General features: G+C 37.9%; 1 long non-coding RNA gene across 3 annotated transcripts in view; it reads left to right on the forward strand.

The window, feature by feature from the left end:
• The first annotated feature begins 1896 nt into the window (after window positions 1–1896).
• The window catches only part of LOC145996920 (uncharacterized), a 32295-nt gene continuing 10880 nt past the window's right edge, over window positions 1897–23311 (forward strand). For 2 of the 3 annotated variants that reach the window (XR_014442829.1, XR_014442831.1), the window contains exons 1-3: window positions 1932–2076; window positions 5330–5484; window positions 6333–6410. This is a non-coding gene — a long non-coding RNA (uncharacterized LOC145996920). Of the gene's footprint in view, window positions 2077–5329; window positions 5485–6332; window positions 6411–23311 lie in introns of all 3 variants that reach the window. The other variant, XR_014442830.1, reaches the window with a different exon arrangement.

The raw sequence follows: 23311 nt of genomic DNA on the forward strand, positions 1-23311 counted from the left end.
CTAATCCATATTTATCGAATTCCGGATTCGATTATTTTGCGTCGCTCAATCTTGGACTTCAAGACTCAAACTCGTATCTTCAATCATTTGAATGTGGCATCAAGTGGTCTCCGGTTGTTTTAGCGAGCATTGTTGTGTTTATAGTTACATTAGAATGTTGTAACAAGGCATACACAAAAATGTTGATGTGGAAATGTAATGTGTGTTTAATTCATTTAAATATATACTGAGTTTTTTTTAATAACATGTTATTTTTTTCACTTTACAAAATATGGTAACCCTGACAAGAAAGCAAGAACAAACCAAACTCTTTTTGGATGGGGAACACTGTTCGCTCTCCTTTTTTTTAAAAAAAAAAGTAATAATATAAAATAAAATATTCGTAACTTCGGACCTAACTTTCGGGGCGGAATCGAACTTGGAGCTTAACTTTGGCGAGTCAGAATCAAAGAGTTTCCAAACCCATGAAAATAGATAGCCGCGGTAGATCAGTTCTTAGGGCGTCTGACTACCATGCAAGAGATCCGAGTTCGGGGCATAACCGGGATTTTTCTCACCTGTTCAAGCAGCTCCTGCGTTCACCCAGCGTCGTTTGAAGTGGGTACTTGGACGAAACTCTGGGGGTTAAAGGCGAGCAGAGGCGTGGTGCTGTTCACATCACCTCTACCTTCGACCGTGATTAAGAAAGTGTGTGGTCCTAAATCCACACACCCTATACGCCATCATGGCGTGCTGCAAAGCGCATAAAAAACCCATAAAAACCACAAATGACTGTTTTGATAAAAAATTGTTACATTTCGAAAATCATAAAAATTACTCGTAACTTTGCTCCTCAGGTTCCAGGAGGTTAACAAAAGCACCATTAACTTGTAAATTCTCATAAACCTGAATTTCTTGGTGGTGGGGAGGGATAGTGCCCTCCCTTGCTCCCTCCAAGTTACACCTATGATAACAGCACAACTCCAGAAACAATATAACGATAAATGGAGACCTCTGAAAGACATGAAGATTTTCTGTCATCGTGTAACGGACAATATGATTGGATTGGATGATTTTGCTAATTATTACAAGCTTTTACTCTCATGAGGATCATTGAAACAGAAAAGAGACTTTAATTGCTGTGAGCTACCATTGTTTTTCATGTGGAAAGATTGTCATTTTTCTAACCAGTACTTTGCTACTTCAAATTTTTCGATCCAGTATGCGTGTATCGCAGAAAGCTCATACACATTTCTGTAGTGATTGTTTTACTATGAACTATAGTGGCTGTTTTTCCAAAATGTCATTATTCGCAGAGATTTAACTCACATTGTAGGACAACACAGGTGAACTCACCAAAGGACGTATCTAAATATTTTCTCGCTTTTGAAACTTTTAGTTAATTATGTTCAACTAACATAAACACATTTATATTTTCAGTGGGTGTGGCGTTGAAAATACAGAATCCCAACCAATAGCCTGCAAGATCTTCAAAATTTTCATTTTCGCTCTCCTATAAAGTTAAGAAATCTGAAATATGCCTATTGGTTATTCCAGTGACGATATTCACATAATTCAAGGATCTTTTATACATGTTTCGCAGTCCAAGCTTTACTTAAACATCTTTTCGAAACTGGTACGACAACAGATAATACTGTTTTACGTTTTACAAGCATAATTTGCTGCGCTCATGTATGTTTCTGCTTACCACAATGCTTGTCGAATTGCCAATTTCAGTTGATAATTCACAACCATCAGCAGCGAGCTATTATTGTGCAACTCTTGAATGTCTAACTGGAAACTCAAGAAATTTCGTACATGTTTAGCTTCAATACGAACAAATAATTTGAATCTGAGGTTTATGGAAAGTGTGTGACCACCGAGGCTGAGAAAAAAAAAATCAGACGAGGTGTTTATACCTCGACAAGTTGTAAATTTCGATTCTGTGTAACGTTAATGTTCCAACAACAGAGAGTAACTAATTTGAACCTGCCGACATATAACATTGGGTTTTGAAATTCTTCTTCTCTTGGGACGAAGCAACGTGAGTCGATAGTTCGTTGAGAAGTCAAGTCAGTCATTGATCGTGTTAAATAGGTTAAGTGCATTTTATATAATATATTTTTTATTTTTATATATATTTTACCAAAAGGTACTTATAAAGTAATTAGATATTTATGAACATAAACATTTTGAGCCTGAGAAATCACTTAATGGAAATATTTCCTAATGTTTCTATTATTTTCTTCTAAACTTGAGATGATCTCAGTTTTCCCCCATCTTCCTTTTCCCTCACATCCGTAGAAGCTTCATAAATTACAATAGGCTTTTCGGTAATTTACATTTTTTTAAATTGCACCACTTTACCTCCCCTTTCTTCCCTCCGCAACTTGAAAAAGTTTTCTCTACTAGAAATACGAAATATGTATGTATTTGTAGTATCTAATTTAATAAATACAGAAATATTTGCTTGGAGAAACATGCTTGAAAATGGAACTACAGCCCTTTACATTGAAGTGGTACCACTCTGGCATTATACTTGATCTCAACTATATCTGAAAAGATATAATATGACATCTAATATTAAAACAAAGAACATAACCATTTTTATACTACTCATTAACATGAGTCCCCCGACCCCCTATACCCCCCCAGAAGGACTGTAAAAATTTTCTACAACTTGAAACATCTTCCTTGGAGCACTTTAAAGAATTTTACATGATTCCGTGCTAATACGTTTCTAATAGAATGTGAAAAAAATGTCAAAAACATCTCATCTCAAATTCTATAATTGAGCGTCCACCATTTTCATGACGTCACAAAATACAAAATCTACCAAAAATCAGATAAGTATCAACTTTAAGTTTGTACCCAATCAATGCAGAATCAAATGGCATAGGTGAAATTTAATGTTTCCGAACCGAACCGAAGCGCCCCCACCCCACACACACATGGGTCTAGGACTAATTCAGGAGTAATGAATTGCAACTAACCGCGGTTGATTGAAAATAAGTCTCCTACAAGCAGGGCTCCTCGAAATGGTCCGAAGCGAACAGGAACTCTTCAACCTTCACCTTCCTTCAAGAATAGCAACAGAACGTTCCTTTTCGTTTATCGGTTTAGATCTTTTCCTTTTCCCGCCTGAACTAAACTCTTCTTTAATATAAGCAGTCATATTAGCGTTCCCTCTACGTGAATATGTGTTGTTTTCGCATGAGGGCGTGGGGGGGGGGTCCCCGATGGCATAGTGGCATCGTCGTCGCTTGGTAATGAAGTGGTCCCGGGCTCGATACCCGGTTTAGGCACATAGTGGTTCGGATCACACTTTAAACTGTATGTCCAGTCCCGATTAGCCTTGCTGTGCATAAAGTGGACTTAAAAAACAAACGCAATCAATCAATCAATCGCATGGCGGCTTAGAGTATGATGGGGTCTATGTTTCCTTCCCGTCGTTGTTCTTGTTCTTACATTTTTATTTGTTAATTATTATTATTTGTCATGTCATTTGATGTGTATTATACAGTGTGTCATTTCGCTAGTCAGATTAAAAATATACAATACCACATTAAGCAAAGTAAAGTATTTCGTTTCGTGTAAATTTCCATTTCCAGCCCTGCCTACAAGGCCAGAAATCTACTTTTGACGAGCCCTCAGAACACCTTTTTTTATACACACACAACGACATCACAGATAGGCCATGAATCAAGAGATAGTATCGCCGTAACATTTGAAAATGTATGTTAAATAGATCGAAAACTGGCTTAGAGTGAAGGCAGTATGTGTAGATGAAGTGTCAAGACATACACTTGCCCATGAAATGCTGATATTGTGTTGTGATCCATAACCTACCACTGATGACGTCGTACGTGCCTACGCTAAGAGCGTTTATCTAGGCCATCTACTTCACTCTAGCGTCTCGTGCACATGTACAGTCAACGGCAATAATAATGGAAAACCTAGATCCTGAAATAGTGGCTTTGCTGCAAAGCGTTATGCTTGTTGCCCAATTGTACGGCGATCGGCCGACTTCAGTAGCAACTTTTTAGTAGGAAGTTTTGCTATCACCGTAGAGTTAGGCAGCACACATAACGCACTGAGAGGAAGCCACAATTTCTGGATCTAGGTGTCGCATTTTTAATGCTGTTGGCTGTACATGTCCGCTTAATGTAAGGAGTCTTCTGATACGGTGGAGTACTTAAAGGTGATGTTTTATTTCTAAATTAAATTTCTCATGTTGTACTAAAATACCTGAGGGTATTATGAACATCGTGTGCTTCAACTGCAATGCAATCGTGCACCTCTCCTAAATTAAATATTAAATACGCCACTAATTTGATAATTAATTTACTTAAGTCGATGACAGGAGAGAGAGAGAGAGAGAGAGAGAGAGAAAGAAAGAAAACTGTCCTCTATCTCTCTTCTTCTTCCAATATCTGACTTCCTCTATCTGTTCTCTTTCTTCTTGGCTCTTTTCTCCTCCTCTTTTTGTTCCGTCTCTCTTTTTCTTTCTACCCGATCTTTCCTTTCTTCTCTTATTTCATAAATTCCTCCCTCTCTCTCTTTCCCTCTTTCATACGGCAGGTATTGGTGGGTGTTTCTAGTTCCCCTTCATTATTCTCCTCTTTTCTTCATAACAAGAGAAGGAGAACATGTCCAGTGGCGCCACCTTATGTAGGAATGTGGCGCTCAAACCCACCCAAATTTGCTTGTTATTATATTTTATTTTAGAAATAGAGTCACCACGCTTAAGCAGACAAAATGTTACGTCACTATAAACTTAAAGAATTCTCACAACTTACTTACAGGCTGAGTGTTATCAAAATATTCCATAATAATTTGTTACATCTTCAATATGATACTTTTCAGCGCCCTACATTTTGCATCATTTTCCCGCACTAGGTATTCAAATAGCAATTATCTTCGAAATACGCACTTGTGACTACAATAAGCAAAAACAGTCACTATAAAATTCATATATTCCTTTCAGAAATGGGCTTAACATGTTTTAAAACATAAAAGCCTACATTTTCTGGCCCAAAGAACAGATTACATTTTAGTGCAAATCATCAGCCTACTAATAATGACATATCATTGCATGTGTCATACGCCCATCTAATATTTTTCTAATGTCGGCTTCACTGAGCAGGTCCTAGGCAAAATGAAGGAGAGGAAAATAGAGAAGTAGAAAATATAAAGACTACTTTATTCTATTCCAAAAAAAAAAAAAGAGTGCCAAAGTTAGAGGGGGGAAGAGAAAAGAGATACTGACAGAATGTCGCAAATAACACAATCTGCTATCAATCATCAACAGAAACAACATTTCAAAGTTCTAAAAGTAGTACTTTTTCAGATATCTACAGAATGAGCATCAACACTGTCATCATTGTTGCTCTAATTGCCGCTGTGATGTCCTGCCTGCATTTTAGCGAAGCAACTCCCGCCGGCCCCAAGCAACCCAGTGATGCCAACTGTGACGGCAAGCTTCATCCCCAAGAAGATTATGAGGTATCTATCTTAGTGGTATTATTATATGTATTAACATTATACAAACATGTAATTCACAAAAGCAATATCAACAGTAAAATAAAATACAAAAGCATGCTGTACTGTAGCCAATAAAATACTGGTGTAGCCTTTACGTTTAAATGTAATCATTAAAATACGCTTTTCATATGTTTTTTTTAATGTATATTTCAATTTCATATTATGTCTCTTTTATGCCAATGATGGGTATATCACTATAGTCTTCAGTATTTTGCTGCCAATGGCATTCTTTTGTAGAAGTTAAATGATTTCATCCATGCATTTAATAGCAACATAATCAATCCATACTTAATTGAAATATAGTCAGTCTCCTCCTAACGAAACAGCGTAGCCTATACGTTGTGACCATTTTAAAACTACAGTACTGGATACGGTTCCTCCCAAAATTTTGAAAAAAATCGAAATTTTCAAATGAAAAATGAAATTGGTAAATGCAAACTCCCTTCAAAATGACCTCCGATTATCATTTCTGTCTTTGAACAATTTTTAAAACAAAGGTTCAAAAAGTAATTGCAATATGTTTAATAGTTTATCTAGGAAGAAGATATGTGATGTTCACTTTTGCAATCCCGGCCATCTCCGAAATAAAATCCGACCTGCGCTAGTGATTGTGAACATCTTTCAGATTGTAAGCTTTTCTTCTAATGAATAATGATAACGATGATAGTAATACTGATGAAAAGCATTATTTCTCATTGACCCCAGAATCCTTCAATGGTTTTCATCCATCTAAAGTTACTAAATCTCAATATTGTCTTGACTTATTTATCTTCTGATAAATGTTTTCTTTCTTTTTATTTTGCTTACAGATTATGGATGATGCGATGTCCGACACCATTGGAGCTATGATTGCAGGAATACCTAACGGTTTGGGCGGATTGATAGAGGTATGATTTTAGTGTAGCCGCTGTGTTTTAGGCAGTAAGGTGCTATAGCTCTTTCTTTCTTGCTCTGGTTCGGATTTAAGATTATTTGTTTTTAATTGGGATTAAAAATACCCTTCCGTTTAACCGATGAAAGATAGCTATGAACCTGTATACTGGACCCCATAGGTACGTGGTACATCACGTATTTTAATTAATTACTAGAATATAAAATTCACTGGATAGGATTTGATGACAGTTTATTTAACAAAATTTAAATATGGTATTCGAACAATAATATTATACAAGGTAACCAAAAACTTTCTTGCCGTTCTAGAGCAGTGATAAACGAAGAGCAATACAGTAGACGGTACGTATCTTTAGGTTTCGAAGTAATCTTCATCAGCATCCAACACCTTATGCCAACGCTCCTGCAGCTGCACAATACCCTGGTGATAAAACTCGGCGGGCTTGGATGCAAAGAAGTCCGTGAGTGCGTTCCGCAAGTCTCCCTCATTTGCGAAGGATCTCCCACTTAGGTGGTTGTCGAGGGAATGAAACAGGTGGTAATCTGTTGGTGCAAGGTCCGGTGAATATGGTGGATGGCACAGTGTCTCCCTGCCAAGTTGCTGAAGGGTCTCCCGGGTCCTCTTTGCCACATATGGCTTGGCATTGTCGTTCAGCAACAGCACACCCTTGCGATTTATCAATGTCGGCTCCTTCTGCCGCAATGCACGGTGCACCCTTTGCAACTGCTGAGAGTAGATGTCAGCAGTGATGGTCTGATCAGGTGGAAGGAGCTCGTAATGCACCACTTGCCGACAATTCCACCATACAGAGATCATAACCTTTGGTGGGTGCAGAAGTGGTCTTGAGGTGTGAGGAACAGGGTCACGTGGCAACATCCAATATCTGGTACGCTTGGGAGTGTCATAGAGGACACACTTTTCGTCACCAGTGAGCAAGCAATCAAATATGGGAGTGTTCAGGTGCCGAGTAAGCAAGGACAAACAGGCTGTCACTCGTTGTTCCTTGTTGGCTGCCGACAATGTGTGGGGTACCCACTTGCTTAACTTGTATGACTTCCTTATCCCATGCAGGTGCAGTCTGACTGTTTCAGCGGAAACAAGGAACCTTTCTGCAAGTTCATCACACGATAGACCACTGTCCTCCTCGATGGCTGCTTTCAGGGCCTCGTCATCCAACACATGTGGTCGTCCACTGGGAGGTTCATCCGAAAGGCTCACATCTCCCGAACGGAATTTCTGGAACCAATGCCTGGCAGTGCGTTCGTTCACGGCATTCTCCCTAAATGCCTGGCAAATGCGGCGACTTGATGCATACCTCCATTTCTCTTCGACACTGGACGAGCTATGACAGCTGTGTGTGCGCAACGTGCCTGTATTACTGACAGACGATGGTCAGACTAACTCCCGATTGCTTGGCAGGCACGTGCGTCATTTCGTTTCATCTCTGTGAGAGCATGATTAATGGGACGTCAAAAATGGCAATAACTTTTTTGGTTACATTGTATTTATATAAACTGTCATTAATCATTATGACCTCAACGATAACATTAATACATATATAACAAGATAATTTCTAATAGTTATCCTTAACTAAAAATTGACTATCTCTCCTTTTGCTGACTATTTCATTGGTATCATTATTCATCCATGTTGTATCTGATTGTCTAAAAGAATATTTCTATGTTAAATTTCCCCCCTTTTTCCTACTTGTCTATAATGACGATCACTCGGTCAAGATCAACAAGCAAATTAATATAATACTACAAACAACTCTACAAAATTAAATTAAATAATATTAAACTAATTCTCTACGAAATAAAAGAAATTAAACAATCACCACTACATGCGTCTAAGTACCCTGTTGACCTATCCCATCACGTCGAGTGCCCTGTTGGATTATGATTTTGAACGTGTGCCAGCTGGAAGTGGAATGTCTTGGTTCAGGATTCTTACATCCAACCGGCAAACTGAATGACGTAACCTCTGATCAGTGCCATCTATTGGCTTTTACCTTAACCATACCTTTCTTTCATTCGGAGGGAGAGAAACCAAAATCTTACACAGGCCATAAACTGCCCTCCCCCATTACTTGAACATTACCTGTGGAGTATTTTGACATTATATATATATATATATATATATATATATACATATATATATATATATATATACAACAATATAGATCCTTACAATATGCAAAGTTACACAGTAAGATAATATAGTTGCTTCTCACAAGTATCCTTCAATTTCCTTAGGATTCTTTTTTCATTAGATGTTGATTGTCGACATTTTGTATCATTGAGGAATACCTGTTAATACAAAACAAGCAACAGTATCTCAACTCACATTTTACAACACATATTGAAGAATATATATATGATGATTATGAACATGAAATCACACTATTGTTTAAAAACTGACTCACATCCTGGACACTCTATACAGTTTTATCTGATCAATATGACAACGTTTTTCAATAGATGGATTTTCAACCTTCTCTAACAATACAGAAACTGGGGTTAAAAACTTCTTGATTGCATATGGACCTTGATTGCATATGGACCTTCATACAACATACTAAATGACCTTGTAATACCATCCAGCAATGTTGCTCTGGGATGAGTCCTTACAACTACATTGCTTTGATACGTCACATTACTGTATTTTTTCTTGTAATTTCTTTCACGTTTATGCCACTCACTTTTCATTTTTTCTAGTGCACGAGACCATTTTATTTGATTACCTTGGGTCAATCAGTCAATTGCCAATTTTGCAACAATGGATCAAAAAGTTTCCTTCCTAAGAAGAGTTCTGCAGGGGTACAATCTATTGATTGATGATTAGTATTATTGAAACAATACTGTAAATAATACAAATATTTTGACCAGGTCGATTGGTTGGTGTAACAAAAACATCTTATAGCTTGTTTCAGATTTCTAATCATTCTTTCACACAAGTTTGCTTTTGGATTCCATGGACTAATTGTAATATATTTGCAACCAATACCATACAGAAATTCACTGAATAACTCAGAAGTATAATAACTAGCGTTATCTGAACAAAATTGAGAAAAATGTCCAAAATTTGAACAATATCTTTGCAAATGTTGAATTATTATTTTCGACGAAACTTGTCGTAATGTTTGATACCAAACATATCTACTAGCATTATCTACTACTACTAATACATACTTGAAGCCATTTGAATTTGGCAAAGGTCCCAAAATACCCGCTCTCTGTAAGTGATGCTTAATGATTTCTTATAACAAAACACCCATTGGAGTTTTATTTCTTTCCTTAGCTAATTGACACAATTTACAACTTGTTACTCTATCATTTACAACATTGACCATATTTTCCCAAGTAAAATTTCATTGAAGTTTCCTCAAAGTTTTGGACCAATTTGAATGTCCTCCACCTATAGCATTGGTGTGATAATATTGAATTAACGGTTCAATTAAGTGTTTGGGAACTAGTACTTTGAATGGCTGTCCTTTATTTCTAGTTTTCTTGTAAACAATTCCAATACGCACACAATGATTAGGAACTTGTTCATTGGCCTTGATTTGTTCTTTATGACATTTATCTCATCATCATTATCTTGCCCAGACAAAATGGAATTTAACAATGTAGGAAAACCCCATAAATTTAAAAAAAACGAATCAATTTCAGATTTATCTAAAACATCTGTATCGTACTGAGAATTATCATACATTCTTGAAAGAAAATCTGCGATTAAATTACTGGATGATGGAATATGATGTAAATCAAAACTAAATGAAGAAATAAATTCAACCCACCTTGCAAATTTACTATATTTCTTCGCTCTCTTCAACATGTAAAATAAGGCCATATTATCTACTCTAATGGTAAATCTTTTACACTGCAAAAAATATTTGAACTTCTCTAATGCTTGAACTAGACTGGTTAATTCTAGTTCATATATTGTTTTATTACGTTCTGTTTCCTTTAATCTTCTTGAAAAGAAATATACTGGCTTTAGTTTACCTGAATCATCCTCTCGCATTAGACAAGCACCATAAGCCTTCAATGAACTGTCACATTGAAGAACGAATTTTTTTGAAAAATCAGGGAGAGCAAGGAATACATGCTCAAGAAATTTACCTTTTATTTCTTGAAAGGCATTTTCATGAAATTCAGTCCAAGGAAATTTATTCTTCGGACTCTTAAGTTCATTTAATGGTCCTATTATTTGAGCATATTCTGGGATAAATTAATTATAATAATTAAGTACGCCTAAAATTCGCATTAATGATCTACGACTTTTAGGTCAAGGAAGACATTGAATGGCTTTGATTCTTTCAGAATCAATGTGCATTTGCTTGTCTTCTTATAACCAAGAAATTTTATAACACAATACGTATGTGTTCAAGATGTTTATTTTCATTTTTTGAAACACTGACTATATCATCACAAAAATATTCAACAATTTTACCCCGTAAATCTCCTAACATTATTTGCATCATGCGCGCTAGACGAGCACTCCCAATTGAGATTCCAAAGGGTACGGATTTGAGTTTATAACTTGCTGTTGATGTTGAGAATGAAGTACAATCTCTAAAAGCTTCACTTAATCGTACCTGATGGTACACCTTTCTAACATCTATAACACAATACACTGACCCTTTGGAAAGGTTACTTAACGACTCTTGTATTAAATTTGCTGGGAAACAATCAAAAATTACCTTTTCATTTAGTTTTTGGTAATTAACAACAAGCCTTTTACTATTATTCTTCCCTCGTACGACGAAACATGGAGCTGAATAAGAAGATTGCGATTTCTCAATAAGATCAAGATCTAAAAGTTCTTTCACACAATCATCTACTTCTTTTCGTTTTTCGCGTGACTGTACATAAGGTTGTTCGCGCACTGGTATTTTGTCTTCCAGATGAATCGTGTATTCAAATTCATTAAATACACCAACTTTGTCAGAAAATACTTCAGCATATGAATTTAATAACATACCTAGTTCTTCCGTGTATTCATGCGATGTTCCTGGACATTGTTGCTGTTCTCGTTCATGTAGACAGACAGACGGATTAATCAGGAATCGACGTATCTTCTGCCGCAATCATGTTGTAGCTACCAGCTTTTGCTCTGGAACGCCAAGGTTGCCTTCGGATGTTACTTCCTTGCGAAACTCTGTTCCTGCCACCAGACCAGCTTTGCGGATTTCTCGATTGCCAATGTGACCTTGAACTTGAAACATCACAAACATTAGTTTCTTTACATTTACGTGTTTTTCTGAAATGAATGGCTCATATTAATAACACTGTCCGAAATCCACTTCATTTGCACCTTTTCACGAGAATACGGAAATGTAATAGTTTTGTCATGAAAATTTAATAGAAATTGTCTATCCTTAATGAACTGAACTCCTGTGATAAAGTCAATAGGTAAGTCTTCACACACAAAAGCACTAATGGGCCATGACATGTTACACAGTTTCAAACTCAAGTCAACTACTTTGTTCAATTTTAAGCTACGTCCTGCACCCAATGTTATTGTCACTTCTTGAAATCTCTCTTTTACATTACAGCCTTGTCGCAGTTCATTATACAAACGTTTGTTAATCAAATTGTAAGTACTTCCTGTATCTAAACATGCAGTGACGCGCTTATTATTGATTTCACTATCAGCAAACACTGCAATTACATCTTGATTATTGCCATCAGTTCTTTTCACTACTGGTAAAGCTGAGTTCAAAGTTTGATTGTAATTACGCCAAACATTTTCTTTCCTTGATTCATTGAGTCTTGACGAAACTGGTTTCGTGCAAAATGACACTTTACTGGGAAACTGAACATTTTGAACTTTCTTCTGTTTTTCTTGTCCAAAAAAATCACGTTTTACATACTGATGCCATTGCATCTTTTCTAATGTTAACTTAAGTTTACTTAACGAATCTGGAATTTCAGTAAACAAGAATTTTTCACTAACGTTAGGAACCAATATGTCTACTAATAATCTAACAAATTCCGGTTCACTCCAGTTGACGCGCAACAGTTGGGCAGCACATTTCCTGCCCTTCAAAAATTGAAGTGCATCCTCATCTTTTTTTTGTTTATAAAGTACGAATTCTTGGAGCAATTCATTCCTACCTAATGATGTTATATATCTATCTAACATGTACTCAACCATGTTACCCCACGTTTTTCCATCATTAATTAATTGTAACCAAATTTCTATCAATTAAATATTAACTTTCGGCATTACTGCAATCAGTACAAAGGCTGTCGCAGAGAAGGTGAGACAGATTTTTCCTGGCTTGGCAACACTGCCTATGGTTTCAGCACTAGTCGCGTCATGTAGGATGACTCATTCTGTTTCCGTAGCAAGTTGTCACATGTTGCGAAACCACGTTAGTGAGCAGCTGTGTTGATTTACGTGGAACGTGTTTCGTTTACCCCTCCAGGTTTTTGTGTATAACATTGCTTTTCGCGATGAGTATTCAAGATGAACAGCGAAATGCCATAAAATTTTGTTGGCGTTTAGGGAAAAGTGCTGCGGAAACATATGCAATGTTTCAACAGGCATATGCCGATCAAGACAGACTGAGTATAGCCACAGTGTACCGATGGCACAAGTTGTTCGAAGATGGGCGCGAATCAGGCACTTTGCTTCCGCATCCTGGACAAAGACCGTCCGTGATTAACGAGACGCTAGTGAATACTGTTGCAGCAATTATTCGTGATGATAGGCATATGTCTGTGAGAGAGCTAAGTGCATATAGCATACAGCATACAGCCCGGACCTTGCACCCTGCGATCTTTGGCTATTTCCACTTTTAAAGGCCGCTTTACGTGGTCCTCATTTCATGAAGAACAAAGAAGTGATCACCGCAGCGCAGGAGCGTATGGACGCTTGCTTAGCTGTAAATGGTGCCTATTTTGAAAAAGATGTTCGTCTACTCGATATGGCTGATTCTGAATAAAAATTTTGTGGTTTGTAATTTTTTGTTTCATTTTAATGATTCTTGGAGGAGTCCATGTACATGCTTGTCTATTAACTGCTACGCAGTCACGACTTTTTGACATATTGCGCTCATTTTGGTCTCAATCGGCAGCTAATAAACCAAATTTTCACCCTAGTACATTTGCTAGCCAATTTAGGTCGCTGTTTTCCTATACAGAAATTAGTCTCACCTTCTCTGCGACACCCTTTGTATATTACGCAATGGAAATAGATTCAAGTCAATGATTTGTTGTAATTTAAAGAGAAATTCAAAAATTGATCTGGCGTTTAGATTATGCATTAGTGGAAGATGTATTATCATATTATTGATTGTGTCATGAGCTATTTTATTTGACACCTTTTGCAATGCATTTCCTTCAAATACACATGGCATATTTCTTAATGCATTACTTTCACGATTAACATTCAAAAGCGTACTACTCACATTATCCTGCCCAAGATTATCCTTATTGTAACATTCTACTTGTTCTATTCTACCACTATCTAAACAAGTGAAATCTAATGGATCTTCCCCTATTGCAAATGGTCTTTGAAATGTGACGACGTTTGAGGTCGTATCCCGGGTTGCCAATCAGGAGTCCCTATCTGACTTAGCGTAACAAATGGATTACTTCTCTGAAATTTTGACATTAGCCCTATTCCAGTGCTACCAATTATAAGAATAAAAATTACTTGACATAGTTCTATCGAACCACGCTCTGTCTTTTATAGCCCTTTCTTTTTTGCTCTGGTTCGGATTTAAGATTATTTGTTTTTAATTGTGATTAAAAATACCCTTCCGTTTAACCGATGAAATATAGCTATGAACTTGCATACTAGACCCCCATAGGTACGTGGTATACCTTACATCAAGTATTTTAATTAATTACTAGAATATAAAATTCACTGGATAGGATTGGATGACAGTTTATTTAACAAAATTTAAGGTAAAAATTGACTATCCTTCGAACACCTAGAATTTCTTCGTTTCCTCAATTTTTGACATTCGTACTTACCTTTCTGCTTCGCGGAACATTCCTTAACATGTATTGACGTTTTTTTGATCAAAGTAATTTCAATTTTTCACATTACAAATACTTCTTTCTCGTAATCTTTTCGCTCGCCTCAGACACAATATGGCGTGTAAACCTTCCTACATAATAGCGCGTCGTGCTCGTCTTTTGTCGATTTTCATTCGTTATGCAGTGTTTCAACCTTCGGAACCCAAGAATTACCCGTGAACAAAGCTCAACTGATGCATTTTTTTTTTAAAAAAAAATCGCATTTTTTTACGAAGGAAGTTGTAATGTTTCGTGGCGCTACCCGTGAATGGTTTTTGGGGCTATCCATCCCGGAATCGGTGGGAAATTTAAAGTAAAAAATTATTTTAGTTTGAAATTTTTGAGTCCAAATTTCCCACCGATTCCGGGCTCCGCCCCTGGGGTAATTGACCTACCGCCCCCCACCGCTAACGCAGCCCCGCCTCCGCTCCGCTCCGGCTCCCCGGCTTTCTCTATAGAGTTCCTGTTAAAGGCATGTTCGAAATTGGCCGGAGTCTCACCACGCATCCACGACACGTCATGTTTCTAACTTTCGTTGCAAACACAGACGGATAGAAACACTGGATACCGAATGAACATGAACAAAACACAATCAAGACGCGTAATGATGTACGAAGGTGTAAGCGCCAAAGGCTATTCTCCGTCGGAGCATGAATTTTGAACAAAGAACATGAATTTCCGCTATGAAACATTCCCACATCACACAAAACACCTTCCCGATGTTAGACAATGCTACAGGAACTTATTACGGTAAGTAGTTTCTTCTGTAAAAATGAAGAAATCTGTATGAACTATAGTAAACTAGTACCAAATTTAAATATGGTATTCGAACAATAATATTATACAGTATTTATATAAACTGTCATTAATCATTATGACCTCAACGATAACATTAATATATATATATATATATATATATATATATATATAACAAGATAATTTTCAATAGTTATCCTTAAGGCTCCTTCATACCGCGACGAAAACGCGCAGTGTAGACGTTCCGTTTTGAACAGATTTTTCAGTTACGACCAAAGATATGACCTCGGGGTTTGTTTTCTATCCTTCAGAAAATATGGCTGCGTAATTCCTACAAAGCCGAAATTTTGAAAAAGACCCTGCTTAATAAGTAAATTGGACATAAAAATGGGGAAAACTGTAATTTTAACATGCAATTATCTCGTTAACCACACAAGCTTATGGAAAACTGTTTTGTTGGGGTCATGCAATGTTCATTGTACTTGACATTAACATCATCACTGTAGAAGTCAGTTTTCCTATTTTGAGACTGTTTGAGGAAAACGAAACCCTTGCAATACGTAAAAGTGTCCCTGCACTGTGGCGACACCTCGCGCAGATAGTTAGAAGCGTTCTAAACCCCACCCACAGTAGAACGCGGAGGGATACAACAAAATAGCTCGTGAAGACAAAACACGATCCCAAGAGACAGGGAAGTGTGCATGCGTCAACTGGACGTGTTCAATTGCAAAATATGGGTGACGGCAGCAAGTGTGTTTGGCGTAAGATGTGGGCTCCGAGAAAATCGTCTGCTGCAGAAACAACAATGAAGTTTCAAGCGCTACAAAATCGCCGGCAAAATAACTACACAGACGTTCACGTATTGTGGAAGGGTTCAGAATGAAATATAAATAATACCTATCCGTTTACTACATCATCAAATGGGGAAGTATTTATAGCTTTCCATTAGACGTTTACATTGTACGTACTTAAACCAGTAACGTTATTTTGAGTATTTCAATTAAATCTGTCTCCTTGGCAAATATTACGCTATAATACGTAGAACAAGTTTGCTGGGGGTCCGGACCCCCCCGAAAGGATTATGAAGTATTAAAATTAAATAATGTAAATATACTCCTTTAGCAATTTTTGCATATTCGATGGATAATTTCCTCTGATCGCGTATTGGAAGGGAAGGATTATAGCTATAAATATAATACGGCTTTGAAGTATAGCACCCGAAATACTTATCACGTACTACTATTATTACTCTGAATATATTGGAAGGCAGTGATTACGATTGAGATCATACGGCTTTGAAAGACAAAGTATTTATTTAGGGTGTCTGGACCCCCTCCCCCAAATTAAAAGATTACCAAGTAATAAAATAATAACAGTACTCGTTTAGCATTAGTGAATTTATTTGAAGGCAAGGATTATATTGGGATCGTACGGCTTTGAATGATATTACAAATAAGGTTTATGCATACTATAACTCATAACTATATGTATACAATATTAATCTGAAACTTCACTGTATCTAACATTTATTTCGTTATGCAATAGTATTCAATTCTTCTTCTATTTGACATTAATTTAATTGCCAGGCACTTGTTCTTATGTAAATGTTTCTACAGAATGAATATACACTATTTGCCTCTTTACCTACTCACTTAATAAAAATATATTAATTTATATATTGAAATTAGTATTACTTTAATTCAATTAAAATATTATTATTATTACTATTACTATTATTAATATTATTATTATTATTCGTAGACATTTCGTTCATATCCCCCCCGAAACATTTCTGGATACGCCACTGATTGTGCACAATTTTCTTAGTTCCACTTCGAAACGGTTTATTACGAGGTGTAAGAGCTATCACGAACACAACACAGCGAGGGGAAAAAACTACACAAACAAACGCACACAGATGAAATATCACAGCATTGTTTACAGCTTGTTTCTACCTGCTTCCCTTCTCGCGTTTGGAATAGTCCATCCAGATGGTTTTGTCTCCCGTGGCCAGACTGTAACTGCTACTGAAGTGTCGTGTGTGTTTCAACTTTTAGTGGAGTTTGCAACATGAAACCGAATATAATTGTGGAGGGCATTAAACGAAGTTTGGAGTTGTACGGTGTGAAGTTCGCTACTCTTGTGGCTGATGGATATTCAAGCATGTATGCAAAAAATCTAGAAGCCAGACCTTACACCGATGTCATAGTGGAAAAAATTGAGTGTACTAATCACTTACTGCGAAACTATTGTAAGAAACTGAGACTCATAAGCACTAATAGTAAACTGAAGTATGTTCACCTGAGAAATCGAATCGGATGCAGCATTCTGAGATTAGGAGGAGGAGTGACAAAGGCCGTGAAACATCGTATTAGTCAGGACGGTTTGACACCTGCTTGTCGACATACAGATTTGCATTGCTGTTCATGAATTTTTAAGAAGCTCATTGTTTGTGTCCGTGTATTATTTTTTGTAGCCCAGTAATTTTTTACCTGTTTGTCAGAATGTTTTTCTTTTCTTGTTATTTGTACTTCAAATAAGCAAAAATTGGAATAGTATACAGGGTGGGCCAGACTCAATTGGGCAGTTTTCGAACATTAGTAACCAATAAATCCAACAGCACACGGAAAAATTGGAAAGTACATTTTGTTGTCGATAGATGGCTGCATCATACGGTATGCTGTGAACGAGGTTGATCGCGGGATTGGCCGTCGAGGGTCTGTGGAGTGGCCAGCCCGATCACCCGACATAAAACCCAGCATACTTTTTCCTTTGGGGTTACCTCAAACACAAGTTGTACGCTAATCCCGTTGACAGTGAGCAACATATGCGTGAGGTGATTGGTCAGGAGTAAGGCGTGTGAAAATGTTGCTTTGCGTCTACAAGCCTGTGTTGACTTAGATGGTGCCCAGGTCGACCACTAACTTGAAAATCAATGACTTATGTGTGTGATTCCATTTTTGTAACAATTTTGTAGCCATTGGAAATGTTGACATTTGTCAATAAAAATAAAATAAAGAAAAAATAATAAAAAAATCTAATCAAAAACTGCATAATTGAGTCTGGCCCACCCGGTATATATACATAAGAAACTGTTACTTAAGCAAGAAAAATAAATGCACCTCGAGAAAAACCAGTCAACTCCGTTCCCTGCGGTGTAGATGGCAATGTCTGTTCTCATCATCCCATACATTACTCTTCACCACAAAATAAACTTTATGTGCAGAAAATAATACAGAAAGACTACTAATTCAGTAACGCACAACTTTGCTCTTCCAGTGTGAGCGTTGTTCGTTGTAAGAGCAAAGTTGTAAAACTACAATTTTAGCATACGTGTAGTTAATTGTACATGATCAGAATTATATGTGTATATCTTATGGAACACTGTCCATTCAATGAACCTGTTGTGATCACTGACTGGGCAAACTGAAGAAATGTAATTCGTGCTCTGTTTTAAACTAATTAGTGTCACATCCAGCGAAAATATAAACAGTTCATATTAGTAGATTACTATTGTTAATAAATGTTATAATAAAAACAATGTTTTGCCGGCCCCCGTGGCGGAGTGGTTAGCACATCACGCTACGACGCCAGGGGTCCCGGGTTGGAATCCTGGCCTGGGCATGGTTGTATGTGAGTGTTCATTCTTCAATTTCATCATATCATCACTCATCACCAAATTCGCAAATTAGCCAAACGTGGTACAAAAGGGGAAGTAAAATAAAGCAAATCAATCAATCAATCAAAAACAATGTATTGTTATTATTACTATAAATACTAAAATCTAAACACACTTGAAACACCTCGCGACAAAATTCTGCGTAAGCCAATTATAGTTACAAAAATTGTAATTTATATTTAGGAACTGTAGGTACAAAATAGGAACAGTTTTCGGTTTTCCTTTCATTGCTCTTTATGGAAGATTAAAAAGAGAAAGAGAGAGAGAGAAAGTACCTTTTCCCCTCCCTGCCTCTCCCACATAATGATATATCCAAGATTCAATACATGAAAGCGCGGCTGTGATTACTATCTTCCATTTCATAAATGTTTGAGAATCGTTTGTCATCAAATTACGGTTTTACTATCCATGAAAAATTCGTCACGTGTTAAAAGAACGATAATTCATGTTTGTTTTCTTCGCTCGCCTGCGTGCCAGATGGTCAACTGCTTCACAACAAACAAATTTTCGTCCTTCCTCCCTTGCAAGCGATTGTGTTTGTTTCCCCTCAGGTACCCACCCCACCCCAACTGCTCTCCCGTCAGCCGTGAACAGTAAACATCAAATGCCTAAGCCAAGCGTCAAGTCAACCTTGCAGCAGGGTTTCGCATATGTAGATCCAAACGTGCGCGCAAGAATATAGTTCCACTGAGACGGGTTCTATTCCGACACAACAGCATACTTGCAAGAAAACAGTTATTTAATTTGTAATATACAGACAAAATAGTACATCCATTAGCAGGTATGGACTTAATTGGTTGCAATCACTGTGCAGACGAACTTAGAACCACAGATTCGCCAACTGCAATGTGTATTGCGTTGAAGAGACACTGAAACTTTAGAGCGAGTCGAACGAGACTGAATGCGTTGCAGAGCGCGTGGAATTGGTGATACCAGTGTTGCACATCCCACTATTTAACCCTATGTTTATTGTAGAGCGGCGAGAATGGCTGAATCTCCTGTTCAGCGCGTGGTTTTACCCGAATGTTATTTTGGGCTTCATCCAAAGGGAAATGCTCTTCAAAGTCAAGCAAGTTGTTTTAAATGCATAATCCTCCTTGCGGCAACAAGATCAAAGTAAAACAGGGCGTGAGGTGATTTGCCGTCAATGTGCACACGAATTGTATCACGGGTGTTGAATGATTTGCAGTTTAAGTTTAGCAAGGGGAAACGATTGTTTGTTGTTTGATGACAAAAGAATCTCCGCGGTATTAAAATATATCGCAGTGAGAAGAAACATGTTTATTATTTGGACGAGAAGTCCTTCAACTCGGTGGGTGGGAGAAGGGGGAATAAAACATGGAAGGATACCACCATGCAAAACCACCGCCAGGGCTGAAGAAACCGACGATGAGGGGAAGGGGGAGGCTTATTGTTTCACCCACTGGCGGCAATGAAAGCTTTGTTGAAGGCGCATATTTACTGTTCCGCGCAAAGAAAGGGAAGGGTGACTATCAGCAAGAAATGGACAGACCAAGATTTGAATCCTGGTTTAGTGAAATGATTCATAAATTGAAACCAGAGTAATAGCGACAGATAATGCACCTGATTGTATATATCACCAATAACAAATCATGCTTTTTTGTTGGTATAACTTGAATTGCGTGTGTCTTACAGGAACGGATGTATTGCGGACGAAGCAACCACGTTTTTCATAAATGTATTTCTTTCTAAACCAAAAACAATAATTTGTCATTAAATTCAAGAGGGGCCTATTGTTGTTTACTTTTATCTCCGTTTATTTTTCGTTTTGCGTGCTCGAAATATACACACATGCTCTCATGTTTAGAAGTTATTTCGCTCTTATATTAATGACACATTTATTAAATTATATATAAGCAGAAAGTACTTTTAAAATTTTATGTTTCAGGAGGCAAAGAGAAGCAAAAATACATTCCGCTTGACATGCATGCGGGTTTTGATGTGTTGTGCGGTTGGCAACACTGTGGATTTTCTCAGTGTCTACGATGTAAGCAGCTCGGTGGTTGAGGCAAGACTGGCACGGAAGATTCTGAGCTCAGTTCTCGCGCGGATTGATACATAAAACCTGCTGCAAGGTTAGCCTGACGCGCGGCTTACCTTCAACGATCTCATATGAAGATCTGTTTCCATGTGTAGGTAATCTTTTATACTTTTTTAAAATCATTTCGCTGTTTCTTTAACATAACTTGTGTAGGTTCGTTAGGGACTATTTACTGTGTCGGAGCTCTACGAGGCAGTAGAAGCTGAGACCCAAGAAAACTGTGAAGACTGCCAATCTCGTGACGTACTCTGTTCCTTTTTTTCCTTCTTCCTCAGATTCGACTTTCGTCAAATGTATAAAGGAGCCTTAACTAATAATTTTCTCTTCTTTTGCTGACTATTTAATTGGTATCATTATTCATCCATGTTGTATCTCATTGTCTAAAAGAATATTTCTATGTTAAATTTCCCCCCTTTTTCCTACTTGTCTATAATGACGATCACTCGGTCAAGATCAACAAGCAAATTAATATAATACTACAAACAACTCTACAAAATTAAATAAAATAATATTAAACTAATTCTCTACGAAATAAAATAAATTAAACCATCACCACCACATGCGTCTAAGTACCCTGTTGACCTCTCCCATCACGTCGAGTGCCCTGTTGGATTATGATTTTGAACGTGTGCCAGCTAGACGTGTAGTGTCTCGGTTCAGGATTCTTACATCCAACCGGCAAACTGAATGACGTAACCTCTGATCAGTGCCATCTATTGGCTTTTACCTTAACCATACCTTTCTTTCATTCGGAGGGAGAGAAACCAAAATCTTACACAGGCCATAGTGCCTGACTGCAACACAGGAGATCTAGGTTCGAGGTTGGTGAATCTGAAGCGGGGAACAGAAGTAGACAACAAAGTTTGTTGATTTGCTGTTCTATCCTCCCCACTACGGGTCCCATTTTAAACTGTCGGTCCGTAGTATAAAAGATCTAAAATACGACCGTGATTGTTATAAGTTTGTTATTTTGTGAAGGCATCTGTAAGATACTCATAGCTGGGGCTGGCACGCCTGCCTCGCACACGGGACGCTGGGAGACAGTTACACAAGATGGCGCCACCCTTACAGGAGTGCTCCAAGATGGAGCAGCGAAGTGTCGGGAGATTTTTGTTGAGTGAGGGGTGAAACCGATAGAAATTCATCGCCGCATGACAGTTCAGTGCGGTGACAACTGTATGAGTCGATCACAAGTCCGACTGGGCTGAGAAGTTCAAACAGGGTTAACCAGTGCTGAAGATTCTCCGCGTCCAAGTCGCTCTGTCACTGCAGTCACGGAAAGCAACATTGCTCAAGTGGAGGACTTGATACGGGAGAACCGGCTTATTACTGTCAGTGAAATAAGTGTAGAATCAGCCCACCATATCAGTCATGACATACTGAGGTCCAGGGAAGTGTGTGCGAGGTGTGTTCCGAAACGTTTGACACCGGAAATGAGGGAAACGTGCTGATGTGTGCAGGAAGCTCTTGAACCATTATGAGGCTGACGGTGAGGCATTTCTTCATCGTATTGTCACTGAAGATGAAAGTTGGGTTTATTTCTATGAACCAGAACGTAAGAGGACAACAATAGAATGGCGACATCCTTCGTCTGCAGACCGAAGAAGATGCGTGCTCACGGAGTGCCGAAAAGGTCATGTTAACTTTGTTTTAGGACCACAAGGGGTCAATTCTTGAACATTACGTGCCCAGAGGTCATAATGTAAACACTACCACTTACTCCAACCTTTTGCGGGAAAAACTGCAACCAGCCATTCTGCAGAGACGACGTGGTCTGGTGTCCACTGATGTGCTTTTGCTCCATGAAAATGCGAGACCTCACACTGCCATCGAGGACCTAAAGTATGAGTACTTACCCCACCCTCCATATTCGCCCGATCTCGGACCTTCCGATTTCCACACCTTTGGCCCACTGAAAGATGCACTAAGCGAGGTTCCAGAATGACGACGAAGTCCAGTCAGCGGTGCGTGAGTGGTTACGCACGCGTCCAAAATATTATGTTCCTGTGGAATCAGTTTCCGTATCAAGCACTGGCTTAGGTGCATTGAAGTAAGGCGGGACTATGGTGAAACATAGTACTGTAGTTCTTTTCGTGCTTGTAATAAATATTTGTTACAACATATATCCTGTTATATATTGAATGAGCTTTGTGTATATATACGCCCGACCCTGTGGCCGAGTGGTTAGCACATCGCGCCGCGACGCCAAGGGTCCCGGGTTCGAATCCCGTTCGGGCTTGGTTGTTTGTGAATGTCCATTCATCAATTTCATCATTTCATCAATTATCCTCATCTTCGCAAATTAGCCAAGAGGCACAAAATAAACTTAATCAATCAATCAATCAAAAAAGCTTTGTATATAA

Source organism: Lepisma saccharinum, chromosome 13 (genome assembly GCF_977018435.1).
Source record: "Lepisma saccharinum chromosome 13, izLepSacc3.1, whole genome shotgun sequence".
Classification (NCBI taxonomy): Eukaryota; Metazoa; Arthropoda; class Insecta; order Zygentoma; family Lepismatidae; genus Lepisma; species Lepisma saccharinum.